This window comes from Mesoplodon mirus (genome assembly GCF_964341445.2).
Source record: "Mesoplodon mirus genome assembly, chromosome: 12".
In the NCBI taxonomy this organism is placed as follows: Eukaryota; Metazoa; Chordata; class Mammalia; order Artiodactyla; family Ziphiidae; genus Mesoplodon; species Mesoplodon mirus.
Genome location: NC_138988.1, coordinates 8,589,935 through 8,604,618, shown reverse-complemented (window position 1 = coordinate 8,604,618; position 14,684 = coordinate 8,589,935). Strand labels below are relative to the sequence as shown.

The window sequence follows — 14,684 nt, the reverse complement described above, 5'->3', positions numbered from 1 at the left end:
TGTAAACTATCATATATATAACTTTAGAGAAAAGCTGGTAAAGATATGACATAGGAGAGGTACCAAAAAGTACTGAGTTTGAAGAGAGGAGTAGTCTCACAGTGGAGATGGAAACGTCTTCATGGAAGAGAAAGTTGAGGGTGGAAATAAAGTCAAAGCAGCATCTCGTTCAGGGCCTTACAGATGAGGCTGAATCGGAAAGCAGTACTGTTAACAAACAACTACCCATCTCAAAGCAAGTTTATTAGCTGCCAATGAAACGTTTAACATTCCGCAAACCACTCCTGGAACGTTCTACCATTTACTAAAAGGTAAAAACCTAGAATGCGGATCAAGGTGGCAGTTTTGTTTTTTTCTTAAACTTTGTTAAGCAGAAAGTTTCACAATGCCTTTCCTAGTGGGGCCTACAATCAAAATGTCATCAGATTGCCTCCTCCTGTTTTTCCAATCTCTCAGGGAAATTGCTGTTCAAAAAAACAGCCATAGCAGAACATTTTGACATTATTTCTATGCCGCTGTCCAAAAAGCTAGCATTTCGTTAATGTCGGCATTCAGGTGTCATTCACATCAGAAGCTGTGACTATATTTTTTTCAACCTAGGGTTTTACTTTTCTAATGACAGATAAGGTTATCCCCACCCCCTCCACCTGCCCCCCCAAAAAAGACCCAAAATACCCTTGGTTATATAAAAAGGGAACTGAGCAATATCTCTGGGGCCCTCTCATGGGATTGATGAATTGGAAATACCGAGTTGCTGGTGAAGCAGCCACACTTTGGTCTTCTATTTCCTACTTCTCTTGTCTTAATTCCATGGAGGCTCAGAGCTGGGAATTCTCTTTACAGGACTGGCAGCCTCCTCTTCTGTTTTCCCATAAGCTGCACCACTATTTAATCAAGGGAGCTAATCAACTGTGGAGTTCATAATGGTTGTCAGTCACAGTTCCTGTGTTATGATTGATGAATCTAACTTTGGACTGAATGCCTTTGTTCAAAATTAGATGACAACAGAATCGAGATTAATACTATTTTTTTTTAAAGCTGCATTATTATGGCAGCTAATAAAAGTAGTTCTCTCACCATTATGGTACCACACTGGTGGCACTGGAGATGATTTTAGACCGTTTTCATCCTAATGCATCCTAATGCATTTTAACATGCATTATGTGAACTTTCTGCTTATGATAACTGATACTGTTTTTTCATAAGGGTTAGTGATCAATTTTTTCCTTTTTGTAAAAATTCAAATAAAAATGAGTCCGTGTATGACTGTGAGTGTGTGTGTGTTGAATAAATAAATCTCAATCCACCTCCTTTTCTGCCAAAAATCAAAACCATTTACTAAGTCACCTTTCTCCTGTCTCTCTTTTTGTACCTCTCGAATCCATTCTCTCCCTTAAAATAAAAGTTAATAAAATTCAGGGACTTCCCTGGTGGCACAGTGGTTAAGAATCCACCTGCCAGTGCAGGGGACACGGGTTTGATACCTGGTCTGGGAAGATCCCACATGCCGTGGAACAACTAAGCCCGCACACCACAACTACTGAGCCTGCGTTCTAGAGCCCACGAGTCACAACTACTGAGCCCATGTGCCACAACTACTGAAGCCCGCACGCCTAGAACCCGTGCTCCACAACAAGAGAAGCTACCACAATGAGAAGCCCGTGCACGGCAACCAAGAGTAGCCCCCGCTTGCCGCAACTAGAGAAAGCCTGCACGCAGCCATGAAAGCCTCCAACGCAGCCAAAAATAAATAATTTTTTTAAAGTTAATAAAATGCAGATTACCCATAGACAATTGCCTGGGGCAATTGTCCCCATGGCCACTTGGGGCCACAGTGTGAAAAAAGTGAAGTTTCTCTCCTAGAACTGGTCTAATCTAACTACTGAATCCTGAACCCACGAGGCACTTACTTGCTTCATTTACAGTGTCTTCTATACTCCCTCCTATTTTCCTTCGTTTTTTGATTACTTAACAATGCTTCTTAGTAATAATCTCAGAAGAATGTCTTGATACACTGAAACCATTAAGGACTTTCTCCACAGAGAAATGTACTTGAAATGTTCATCAGATAGAGGGGATGGGGGGGGGCCTGTGGAGGAGTCCATGGCAGTCATAACAGGAAAAACTAATAAGACTTAAAATGTTTATTTCAACTCAATGGGGAAAGAGGTGTTTTTCTTTCATTATTAAGTTCTTAAGACAACAAAATCACATTATCACACTATAAAATTGAGCAAAATGCAGAACGATCTTCTGCATAATAAGAAGTAACCTTATTATCTTGATTATTTTTAAGCTTCCCTTAGCCCCTAGCCCTTAGTTATCTCCTGAGATTACAGAAATCTCGACAATTATCCTTCTCTGTAAATTCCTTTTCTATTTGCTTTACTTAAATTTCGTAGGCTGCACTGTAACCTATTGAAGAAGGGGGTCTCTATTCTTTGGAGTTTAAATATGAACTCGTTTTATCTTCTCCAAGAATTGCCACCAACTGTCATCTGTAGAAGTCCCATGGCTGCCCAGGATAGAGTCTCTCTCCTGACATCTCCATCTGACTGTATAACTTGTGGTCACCTTTGGTTATTAAAACAGTTTCAGGTTGGGCCTTTGGGATCCATCATGTTTGTTTCAAAGCATCAATTTCATGGTCATTCCAAAGTAGCCTCTTTCCGTTCCCTCCCTGATACAGGCTACAATGGCAGCTCATGATCCCAGAGAAGAGGGAGGCGGGCAGAGCCTGCAGTTTGCTTGCCAGCCCTGCCTTCCTTGTGAATGGTGGTTAAGGTGAAGAGGAAGAAGGAAACACATCTTTCGTGACTGCCCCAGGGCTGCGCTGAGACTTCTCCTTGACTGGCCATAACCACTGATCTATTTCTTAGTCTATGGATTTCAGGACCATGAGTGGAGGCTCCAAGAACCCTGTTGTTGGGAGTGTCTCTCCACGCCCTGCCTAACAGGCAAAGCCTCAACTCCTCAGCAGAACATTCAAGGTTCTTCACAATCAGATTCAAAACTCTTTTTCCAACGTCATTTCCTGCGACTCGCTTTAGAAACCCTATACTTCAGCTCCATGAAACCTCTGTCAGTTTGCCCGCGTCATCCTCTGTCCTGGCTTGTCCACTCCTTCCCCATCCCTCAAGTTAGACTACCCTTCCCCCTCTCCTCATCGCTCTAAATTCTTATTTATCTACCAGTCTTGGGATGCGTCAGGCTTCCAGACAGGTTGGGGGCTGGGGACAGGCCTGGTTCACTGAGTTCTCTGGAATCCTGAAACAGAGGACTTTATAACTACAAGATTTAAAACCAAAAGAAAACTGAAAATATCCAGACTTTCTTTCATAAGTCATCTAGACATACAGCTGGTATTTTCCCTGTGCTTTCAGTTCTTTCTATGATGCTGTTATAATTTTCTATAGCTAAAAGTCAATTTAAAAATAACAATAAACCAGGGACTTCCCTGGTGCTCCAGCGGTGGAGAGGCTGCCTTGCAATGTGGCGAATGCGGGTTCGATCCCTGGTCGGGGAGCTAAGATCCCACATGCCACGGGGCAGTTGGGCCCGCGCGCCACAGCTACTGAGCTCGTGCGCCACAACTGGAGGGAAGCCCGTGCGCCGCAATGGAAGATCCCGCATGCCTCCACGAAGATCCCGCGTGCTGCAGCTAAGACCCAACACAGCCAAAAAGAAATTAAATAAATAATAAATAAATCTTAAAAAAAAACAATAACCATATAAAAAAGCCATCAAGGAAACAGTTAAAATTTCTTTCAAAAGCCCCATCATGACTCCCATGTAAATGACGCTGTTTTCTTAAAACAAATAAATTATAAAAATGACCCAGAGAGGCTTCCCTGGTGGCGCAGTGGTTGAGAGTCCACCTGCCGATGCAGGGGACGTGGGTTCATGCCCCGGTCCGGGAAGATCCCACATGCCGCGGAGTGGCTAGGCCCGTGAGCCATGGCCACTGAGCCTGCGCGTCCGGAGCCTGTGCTCCGCAACGGGAGAGGCCACAACAGTGAGAGGCCCGCGTACCGCAAAAAAAAAAAAAAAAGACCCAGAAAATTAAAAGCCCTGATTGTTTCACTGAATGTTACTTCCTTGAGAACACAAACTCACACAAACACACACACACACACACACACACACACACACTAGGGAATTTCATTAAGACAGCTTTTTATACATTGTCTCACATATAGTTCTCTAAGAGAATAATACAAAGTGATTCTTCACATCAAAAACAACAAAAGACAAAAATCAGGTAATGTTAAAACATGATATTCTCTGTGCCAAAGAATAAAACAGTAGAAAAGATTTTATCTTTTCATCTATAAATCACTGATACTTTTTTCAGGAGGGAGAAGACTTATAATTGGTTACCTGGAATGGAATTTTCTACTGTGTCATTTATCTCCTTCTCCTCTCTCCAAAATAAACTATGTATGGGAATAATCTAAAAGTTTAGGAAGAATATTGGCTTTAAGTGAGCAAAATACTTCTATTTCTTTTCTGAAATGACCTTTGTTTGAGGTTTCGCTATGCTATATTCAGGAGAAGAGATACAAATTGAAAATTAGTTTGGGTTTTTCCTTCCTTAGATGTTTGAACACAATTTCCATAATGGACTCCAGGGGGCAGTCAAGCTGGGTCCTGTGAGAGACAGTGTATGCAGTGGGTAATGGACTGTCTTCACCCCGTCAGACCTCCACCGACATGGGACTCCAGGTCTGGAGCAAGGCACATCTGGGCTCATAAAACTAGACAATCTCTGCTCTCTAGCACTCAGGCTTTCCTTGCTGGAAACTGAGCAAATGCAGCACAATTTCTTCTGTAAAGGCCAAAACAACCACAGACTTTTTTTTTTTTTTCTATCTGAAACAAAATAGTTTCCTGTTTGTTCTTTTTTTTAATTTTTGAATTTTATTTTATTTATTTGTTATACAGCAGTGTATTAGTCATCCATTTTATTAGTCATCCATTTTATACATATTAGTGTATATATGTCAATCCCAATCTCCCAGTTCATCACACCCACCACCACTTTCCCCCCCTTGGTGTCCATATGTTTGTTCTCTACATCTATAGACTTTTAAATTTAATTTAAAATTTAATTTTGGAGTTGAGGCAAACAGAGTCTTAACGGAGACATAATGGCCAGAGGATCTACATGAAGCAGGTGAAAAATGAAACACTGGCTTCCCGAAAGTGACATCACAGACCTTTCCTTACCACCATGTGAGGTGTGGATGTGATCCTCTGGGGCTTCACTCACACAGTCACAGAGCAAGAGTTCAAAATCTGTTGTAAAACACTAGACCTAGTATAACCTCACACCGGTCAGGGTGGCCATCGTCAAAAAGTCTACAAACAACAAATGCTGGGGAGGGTGTGGAGAAAAGGGAATCCCTCTACACTGTTGGTGGGAATGTAAATTGCTAATAGCCACTATGGAGAACAGTATGGAGGTTCCTTAAAACTAAAAACAGAGCTACCATATGACCCAGTAGTTCCACTCCTGGGCATATATTCAGAAAAGACAAGAACTCTAATTCAAAAAGATACATGCACCCCGGGCCTCCCTGGTGGCGCAGTGGTCGAGAGTCCGCCTGCCGATGCAGGGGATACGGGTTCGTGCCCCGGTCTGGGAGGATCCCATATGCCGCGGAGCGGCTGGGCCCGTGAGCCATGGCCGCTGGGCCTGCGCATCCGGAGCCTGTGCTCCGCAACGGGAGAGGCCACAACAGTGAGAGGCCCGCATACCGCAAAAAGAAAAAAAAAAAAAAAAAGATACATGCACCCCAATGTTCACTGCAGCACTATTCACAACAGCCAAAACATGGAAGCAACCTGAATGTCCACAGATTGAAGAGTGGATAAAGAAGAGGTAGTACATACATACAATGGAATACTACTCAGCCATAAAAAAGAACGAAATAATGCCATTTGCAGCCACATGGATGGACCTAGAGATTATAATACTAAGTGAAGTAAGTCAGACAGAGAAAGACAAATATCATATGATATCACTCATAGGTGGAACTTAATTTTTTTAATGATATAAATGAACTTATTTACAGAACAGACAGATTTTGAAAACAAACTTACAATGACCAAAGGGGAAACGTGGTGGGGAGGGATTCAATTAGAAGCTTGGGATTAACATACACACACTACTATATATAAAATAAATAACCAACAAGGACCTACTGTATAGCACAGGAAACTCTACTCAATAGTCTATAATAACGTATGTGGGAAAAAGAATCTGAAAAATAATGAATATATGTATAACTGAATCACTAGGCTGCACACCTGAAACTAACACAACATTGTAAATCAACTATACTACAATAAAAAAATTTTTTAATTTTTAAAAATTTAAAAAGAAAGACACTATACCTAGAATTGTTGGAGTCCTCCCTCACTCCAGAGAGATCTTAGATCACCTCTTGAAACTGTGAATTCTGTTCACACATTGCTCATGCTGGTAAGTGGCTGTTATAAAAAATAATAATAATGACAACAGACACAGTCTTTGCCCCGATGGGAATTTGGGGGCATAGCAGCAGCACGGAGTACTGCGCACAGAGAGTCTGGGCCTCGCCGCGCAGAGCAGAAGTCCCAGCTCCGACAGTAACCAACCATTTGGTCAGTGGGGGAAATCCCAGCTTCTGTCAGCCTCAATTTTTCAATTGTAAAGTCAAGTCGGATGAGAACTGGGGGGATGTCAAAACTTTGAAAATGACTTAAGAACCCTTTGCTCAAGTGAAATCTTAGGCAAGATTTCATAACATAAATGGATTAAAGGTTACTTTACTCCGGTTGAGGAGAAGAGGTGAGGCAGAAACCCAGCCATCACAAGGAGACCCTGGAGATCTAAGGACCATGCTTTGAAATAGCCTGGGCTTTGGAAGATGACTTCTGAAAACCTCTCCTGCCCCAACATCCAATATCAGGGTTCTGCAAACTACAGCCCCTGGGCTGAATCCAGCCCACTGCCTGCTTTGTTTTAAAAAAAATGCTTAATTGGAACACACCAATGCCACTTGTTTAAGTGTTGTCTATGGCTGCCTTTGTGCTATAAGGACAGAGTTGAGTGGTTGTAATAAAATATTTCTTTCTATCCCCCAACAGAATATATGTATAACTGAATCAAATAAGTTTGACAATCACTCCCCTAAATACTTTCAGCTCTGTACCTGGAAGCACACAGCATCCAATCAATGCTAGCATTTTCCCATCACCCCGTTCTATACTTGAAGAAAATGGGGTGCCAACTGACTGGTAGGAACACTTCTCCAATAAGAAGCCAATCTAAAAACATTACACGGACAAAGAGAATGGAACAGGGTAGACTGGGTTTCAAATAATGTGATTCAATCATCCTTCCGACCACGCAATTGAAAAATAAAGCAATGGTGTCACTTCCTTTCTAGTTGGGCACTGTCCCAACACAGAGACCTTCAGAAAAAGTAATAGGAAGCTCAGGCGACTCATTTCCCATACTACCTACTGAATGAGGAAAGGGAGAGACTACAAAGAGAAAAGGAGTTGCAATGAGTCAGTCAATAAAAAGCCAAAAAAAAAAATCAATACGATTATTTGAAAGGAAAACAGTGAAGACACTAAGAAAATACAAAACTAGGGCTTCCCTGGTGGCGGGATGATTAAGAATCTGACTGCCAATGCAGGGGACACGGGTTCGAGCCCTGGTCCAGGAATATCCCACATGCCGCGGAGCAACTAAGCCCGTGCACCACAACTACCGAGCCTGCGCCCTAGAGCTTGCGAGCCACAACTACTGAGCCCACGTGCCACAACTACTGAGCCCGCCACGCACCTAGAGCCCATGCTCCGCAACAAGAGAAGCCACCGCGATGAGAAGCCTGTGCACCGCAACAAAGAGTGGGCCCCGCTCCCCACAACTGGAGAGGACCCATGCACAGTGACAAGGACCTAACGTAGACAAAAATTAATTAATTAATTAATTTTAAAAAAGAAAAATAAAGAAAACAAAATACAAAACTAAAGTAAAACATTAATGATTCCAGCAGTACAGGAGATCAGAGCTCTTAATAAAACAAATAGTTTTTACACTTGAACTTGGGCTTCACTACTGCATGTGGGATTTTCTAATCCATCACTCAAACATGCGAAACACTGGCTTTGGCCACTGGTTAATTATTGGATTGTCATAACCCTTTTCATGCTCACCCACCTTTTTTTTTAATAAGCTGATTTTGTTAGTGTTTTTTATTTAGTAATTACTGTCTCCTGACAAGTGCCTCTCCCATACCTGTCATTTTACAATGGAATCTACTGAGAGAAGGAAAAAAATTCCCTGTGTACAGAGACTCCAAATGTCTTACCATCTAGTCTCACATGTAGTTTTAAAACAGTGGAGGAGGGACAATGAACAGCCATTCTGATGCCATATAAGGCTATCAAGAGCCCTAAGGAAATACATAACTTCTTTTTTATATATAACTTCCTTTAAGTGTGTGTGCAGAATTAATAACCCTTTTTAATTCACTGATGCATTTCAATGAACCCTGGGATTAGCTATCTATTCGAGCCAATTAGTAGTTATTTCTGAGCTCCTACAATCATCAGGATGACCAATTTAATGACTGCCACGACCAGTGTTCACAGCCCTCACACAGGGTGTGTGGTGGAGGCTTGCTGAGAACAAGAAGGGGTGCTTCCACAGCCTCTTCACAAATAACATGAAAATAGGAATTTTTAAATCACTTCTACCTTGGTCATATTTCGCAAACCAAAAAATGATATTCTTTTTAACTCCTCTGGGTCCACAGAGCCCTTTGGTCACCGAGCCACAGCTGTGAGCACCTACTATGTCACCAAGTATTGGCTGATGATGGTGTCAGCTACTTACCTCTCTGTATGGCCACCCTACTAGACTGCAAACACCCTGGGGGCTGAGAGAAAGTCTTATTGATCTAGGAGTTTCTTATCCCTAACGGAGTACGAGGTACTTTCTAGGTTCTGTTCAGTAAATGTGCATTAACAGACGTGGCTTTGCTGGTGTGACAAGGCTCATGCGAGTTAAGGACAATGCCACCAAACTATGAAATCCTACAGGGCACAAACCATATTTCGCCTCCACGTATCACCAATGCCTATCATCTACAAGGCCTCGCACACAGCAGCCACTAAATGAATGCGTGTGGAAAGAAGGAAGACTTTTCACTGGAACGTAAAAAGCCCATTTGGTGCTATGAAAACACAGCAATGTGACCAAGTGTACTGTGCATCTAAATCAGGAGTCAACAATTTTCTTCTGCAAGGGCCAGTAGTAAATATTTAAGGCTCACAGGTTTTCCTGTCTCTGTTGCAGCTACTCCATTCTGTTGTAACATGAAAGCAGCCACAGACAATACGTAAATGAATGTGTTCCAATACAAGTTTATTAACAAAATCAAATGGTGGGCCAGATTTTCCTGCCAGCCGTAATGGGCTGACTCCTGCTATAAATGAGAAAGGCAAAACAATAAAGCTTTTAGAATAAAGTATCGATATGACCTCAGCATAAGGAGTGTTTAAAATACAAAAAAAAAGCAGTTACCCTTCCAGAAAAATTACAAGTGGACTTATCAGAATTATGAACGATGGGATATGACACGGCCATGAAACAAACAACTTGTAGCTAGCAACACAACATGAATAAATCTCACAACACAATGTTGAACAAAAAAGGCAGGACACAAGCGTATACACAAAAGCATCATTTAGAGAGGGAAAAGGTAAACCATAGGGTGGGAAAGAAATTTGCCACTTATATAACTAACAAAGGCCATATACCCATGAAAGAGTTCTGGAACCAATTCCAATGTGCGTGTGTTTTTCTCCCCACACCAACAAGCGGTTCCACAACACCAGTGCGGTGTTCTACAATTTAACTCAGCTCTGACACTGTCTACCCAGAGATAGCATCAGATTCCACAGATTAAGGGCTTAGTCCTACAAGACTGTCCCCCCTCCAACTTCAGATGCCAGTCATAAGCCCAGGTTATCACCTGTGCTTCTGGATGACTGGCTATAAATCAGAGGTTCCCATGACCTCCTCAGCGGGTTCAACCAATTTTCTAGAGTGACTCACAAAACTCAGAGAAATATTTCACTTACTAGATCACTCGTTTGTTACAAAAAGATATAGTTCAGGAACAGCCAGATGGAAGAAATGCATAGGGCAAGGTATGGGGGATACAGCAGGGAGCTCCCATGCCCTCTCCAGGCACACCACTCTCCCCAGACCTCCACATATTCACCAACCCAGAAGCTCTCCAAACCCAGTCCTTTGGGAGATTAATGGAGGCTCCAAGACATAGCCATGATTGATTAAATCACTGGCCACTGGCAAATGAATCAACCCCCAGCTCCTCTCCCCTCCCCAGAGGTCAGGGGCTGGGACTGAAAGTTCCAACCCTCCCATCACATGGTTGGGTTCCCTGACAGCCAGTCCCTTCCTTAGGTGTGGTCCAAAACTCACCTTATTAGCATTAAAAATGGCATCTTTGTTGTTCTCATCACTTAGGAAATTCTAAGAGTTTTAGGAGCTCTCTGCCAGAAACAGGGACAAAGACCCAATATATAACTCTTATTATCAATCACAATATCACAACCTATAATACATAAAGAACCCCAGATACCAATAAGGGAAAGACGAGTGAAAAAGAAAAATGAAAAAGGACAAGAACAAGCATTTCACCAAAAAAAGTATGCCCAAATGGCCAAGAAACATATGAAAATATGATCAACTTCATTAGGAATCTGACAAATACAAATAAACATCACAGTGATGCACCACCACACGCTCGCTAGAATGGCAGAAATTCTAAAGGTAGAAGTGGTCCAAGACAGTGACGCAAGAGGATCGTGAAGTCACCTCCTCCCACGGACACACCAAATCTGCAGCTACGGATGGAACAATTTCCTCTGAAAAAGACCTGAAAACCAGTGGAGCAGCCCTTCACATCAGGCAAACAAGGGAAGACCCACATCAAGCATGTAGGAAAGGCTGGGACATAATCTCACCCTAACCTCCATCCCAGGCTGGATGACCCAGAGTCAGTGGAGAACTCACAAACCCAGAGCTTCTCCCCAAGGAACAGATGGTCTGTACCCACATCAGGCACCCCAACCCTTAAGATGTGCACCTGAGAGACATCTGGCCAGACATCGCAAAACATCTGGCTTTGAAAAACAACAGGGCTCACATCCAGGAGACCCAAAGGCCTGTCATGAACTGAGAACCGCCTCTAAAGGGCTGGCATAGACTCACCCACCCTGGGGCCCAGCACGGAAACAGCCACTGGAGAAGTGCCCAGACTTCATGTGAAAAAGAATCGTTTCCTCATCTTGAAGCATCAGCCTGAGAGACAGGGGCCTGTTGGGATACTCTCCAGAGACAGAGGAGTTGATGGATGCCTTGTCCTACTTTCCCTCTACCTTACTAAAGTCACTGGGTGCCATTTTTTGTTGTTTTTATTCTAGATTTTTTTCTTCTCTCTCTCGGCCAGCATCATCCTTACCCTCCAACCAGCGGGCACCAGCTTCACATTCCCCCTCTGCCAGCTCCACGACACCAGGAGGTCCCAGAGGGGAGCTTTACATGCGTCTGCTGCCTGGGTTCTGCAGCTGCTGCCCAGGGGTTGGCCCTTGAACTCCTGGCTCTGGTGGCCATGGGGGCTTGCATTCCTGGGCCCCTCGGAACTGTAACAATCGGAGGGACAGTGCTTGGCTAGTCACTACCCCAGGGTTCAGCAGAGACAGCTGACTCAAACATATACTGCATCTTTCTGTGAAAAAAAGCCTTTCTGTTTGTTCTGGAGCCACAGCCTGGGGGGCAGGCTTCAGGTCTGGCACATGTACAGAGGCTACGGACATGCCCCAGGGAATGTAGGCAGGGGGCTGCCACCTCTGCACTGTCCCTCTGCCCCACGACAGCTCACCCAGTATCTCTTAGACACTTAGGGCCTAGACACTTGTCTGGAGCCCTGATTTTTGTGACTGTCATCCAGGGAACACATCCAGATCATCAGATGTGGTGGCCAGTGGGGCTCACTCTTGCAATCCCACAGGACTGTATATATGTGCATACTTTAAAATCTGCTGCCTGGGGATCTGACTTCCAATCAGCCTGAATCTAGGTGCTAAGATCCCTCCCTCTGGGACACGGACAGGTCTTAGCATAGCCTGGATTACTGGGAGCTGATAAAAATAAAAGAGGCTGGGCTTCCCTGGTGGCGCAGTGGTTGACAGTCCGCCTGCTGATGCAGGGGACGCGGGTTCGTGCCCCGGTCCGGGAAGATCCCACATGCCATGGAGCGGCTGGGCCCGTGAGCCACGGCTGCTGAGCCTGCGCGTCCGGAGCCTGTGCTCCACAATGGGAGAGGCCGCAACAGTGAGAGGCCCGCGTACCGCAAAAAAAAAAAAAAAAAAAATTTTAAATAAATAAATAAAAGAGGCCGCTAGGACAGTCACAAAGATGCAAGAGACAACAAAGAGCTACGACACGGCTGAGTGGTAAGTTTTATCTCCTATGTGAGGCGTCTCCTTCAAGACTGCAAGAAGTAGCTGTTTCATCTAATGCATAGACACCAACACAGAGAGTCAAACAAAATAAAAAAACAGAGGACTACATAACAAAGGAAAGAACAAGATAAAACCTGAGGCAAAAAAAAAAAAAAAACCCTAATGAAAAAGTCTAATAACCTTAATGAAAAAGACTAGTAACACCAAGTGTTGATGAAGATTCGACCAACAGCACTCTCTTGTGTGGCTCCAGGAGCATGAAATGGTACAGTCACTTTAGAAAACAGACTGTCACTGTCCACTCATACCCTCCTAGGTGATACCTTGGAGACATGCATGCCCAGATGCAACGAAATACACATTTAAGACTGTGCATAGCAGCATGCCTTGCTGGAAATGACTGGAAACCATCCATGTGTCCATTAACAGTGGAATGGATAAATGTTCATACAATGGAATATTCTACGCCAATGACATAAGCCACAACTACACACAAAGCATGGACAGAGTTCACAAACCTAATATCGAGAAGAAGAAAAAAAAAGCCAACCACAAATGAACACATACAATATTAGCTCATTTATATAGAGTTCAAAAACAGGTAAAACATAGCCAGTGACTTACCAGAGAAGGTGGCCTTGTGGACACATTCATGGTGCAGAGAGGAGCTGTCATTGATATGGGCGTCCTGGGGGCTCTGAGTCTGGCTATTGGTTTCTTGACCTGTAATTACACAGGGGTTTGCTTAATAACCATTTATTAAGAGGAATATTCATATGTGTGCGCCTTTTGTGCTGGTAATAGTTCGCAATTTTTCAAAAAGGATTTAAATTATTTGAGGCCTCTGCCATCTGTGAAATGAGATTTTTTTAATGAAAAAAGCATCTGTAGCAGGACTCTGTTCTTTTCAATGATACCACTGCCTCTTAATGGATATGTCGTCATCATCGTGACAAGAGTGATATTATGTGATTTCACTTTTTATGACTTTCACTAGCTCATAAAAGGTAGTGCAGTTCTGTCTGGTTCCCTTGACAGGCTGGTTGTCAGGGCACTTCCTCTGAAAATGCAGTAAGCCACACGGAGATGACATCTGGATGTTCCCTGTCGAGAGCCCCAGCTGACCCCAGGCTGGGAGTTACCCCAGCCAGGCACCACACAGGTGAGTGAGGAAACCTCAGAAGATCCCCACCGCCAGCCAGTGGAGTCTTCCCAGCTGAGACCCAGACATCCTGGCTCAGAGATAAGCCACGTGCCATACTCCATCAAAGTCCCTGACCCCCAGAAACCATGGGCACAATGACACAGCTATTGATTGATGCCACTAAGTTTTCGGTGTCCGCCCAGTCAGAATGGCCATCATTAAAAAGTCTACAAATGACAAATGCTGGAGAGGGTGTGAAGAAAAGGGAACCCTCCTACATGGTTGGTGGGAATGTAAGCTGGTGCAGCCACTGTGAAAAACAGAATAGAGGTTCCTCAGTAAACTAAAAATAGAATTACCATATGATCCAGCAATCCCACTCCTGAGCATACACCCAGACAAAACTAATTCAAAAAGACACATGCACCCCTATGCTCACAGCAGCACTATTCACAATAGCCAAGACATGGAACCAACCTTAATGTCCATCAACAGGTGCATGGATAAAGAAGATGTGATACATATATATAACGGAATACTACTCAGCCATAAAAAAGAATGAAATAATGCCATTAGCAGCAACATGGATGCAACTAGAGATGATCATACTAAGTGAAGTAAGTCAGACAGAGAAAGATAAATACCATACGATATCACTTATATGTGGAATCTAAAATATGACACAAATGAACCTATCTATGAAACAGAAACAGAATCATAGACATACAGAGCAGACTTGTGGTTGCCAAGGGGGAGGGGGTGGGGGAGGGGTGGGGGTGGAGGCTGGGGTAAGCGGATGTGAGCTTTTATATATGGAATGGATAAACACAAGGTCCTATGGTATAGCACAGAAAACTATATTCAATATTCTATGATAAACCATAATGGAAAAGAATATTTAAAAAACAATGTATATATATGGATAACTGAGTCACCTTGCTGTACAGAAGAAATTAAAACAACACTGTAAATCTTCAATAAAAAA

The 14,684-nt window shown here is 43.3% G+C and overlaps 1 long non-coding RNA gene across 1 annotated transcript in view; it reads right to left on the bottom strand.

The window, feature by feature from the left end:
* Nucleotides 1-14,684, bottom strand: part of LOC309813961 — a 151,385-nt gene that overhangs the window by 34,667 nt on the left and 102,034 nt on the right. The window contains exon 3 of the long non-coding RNA XR_014295564.1: nucleotides 13,180-13,278. This is a non-coding gene — a long non-coding RNA (uncharacterized lncRNA). The remainder of the gene's footprint in view (nucleotides 1-13,179; nucleotides 13,279-14,684) is intronic.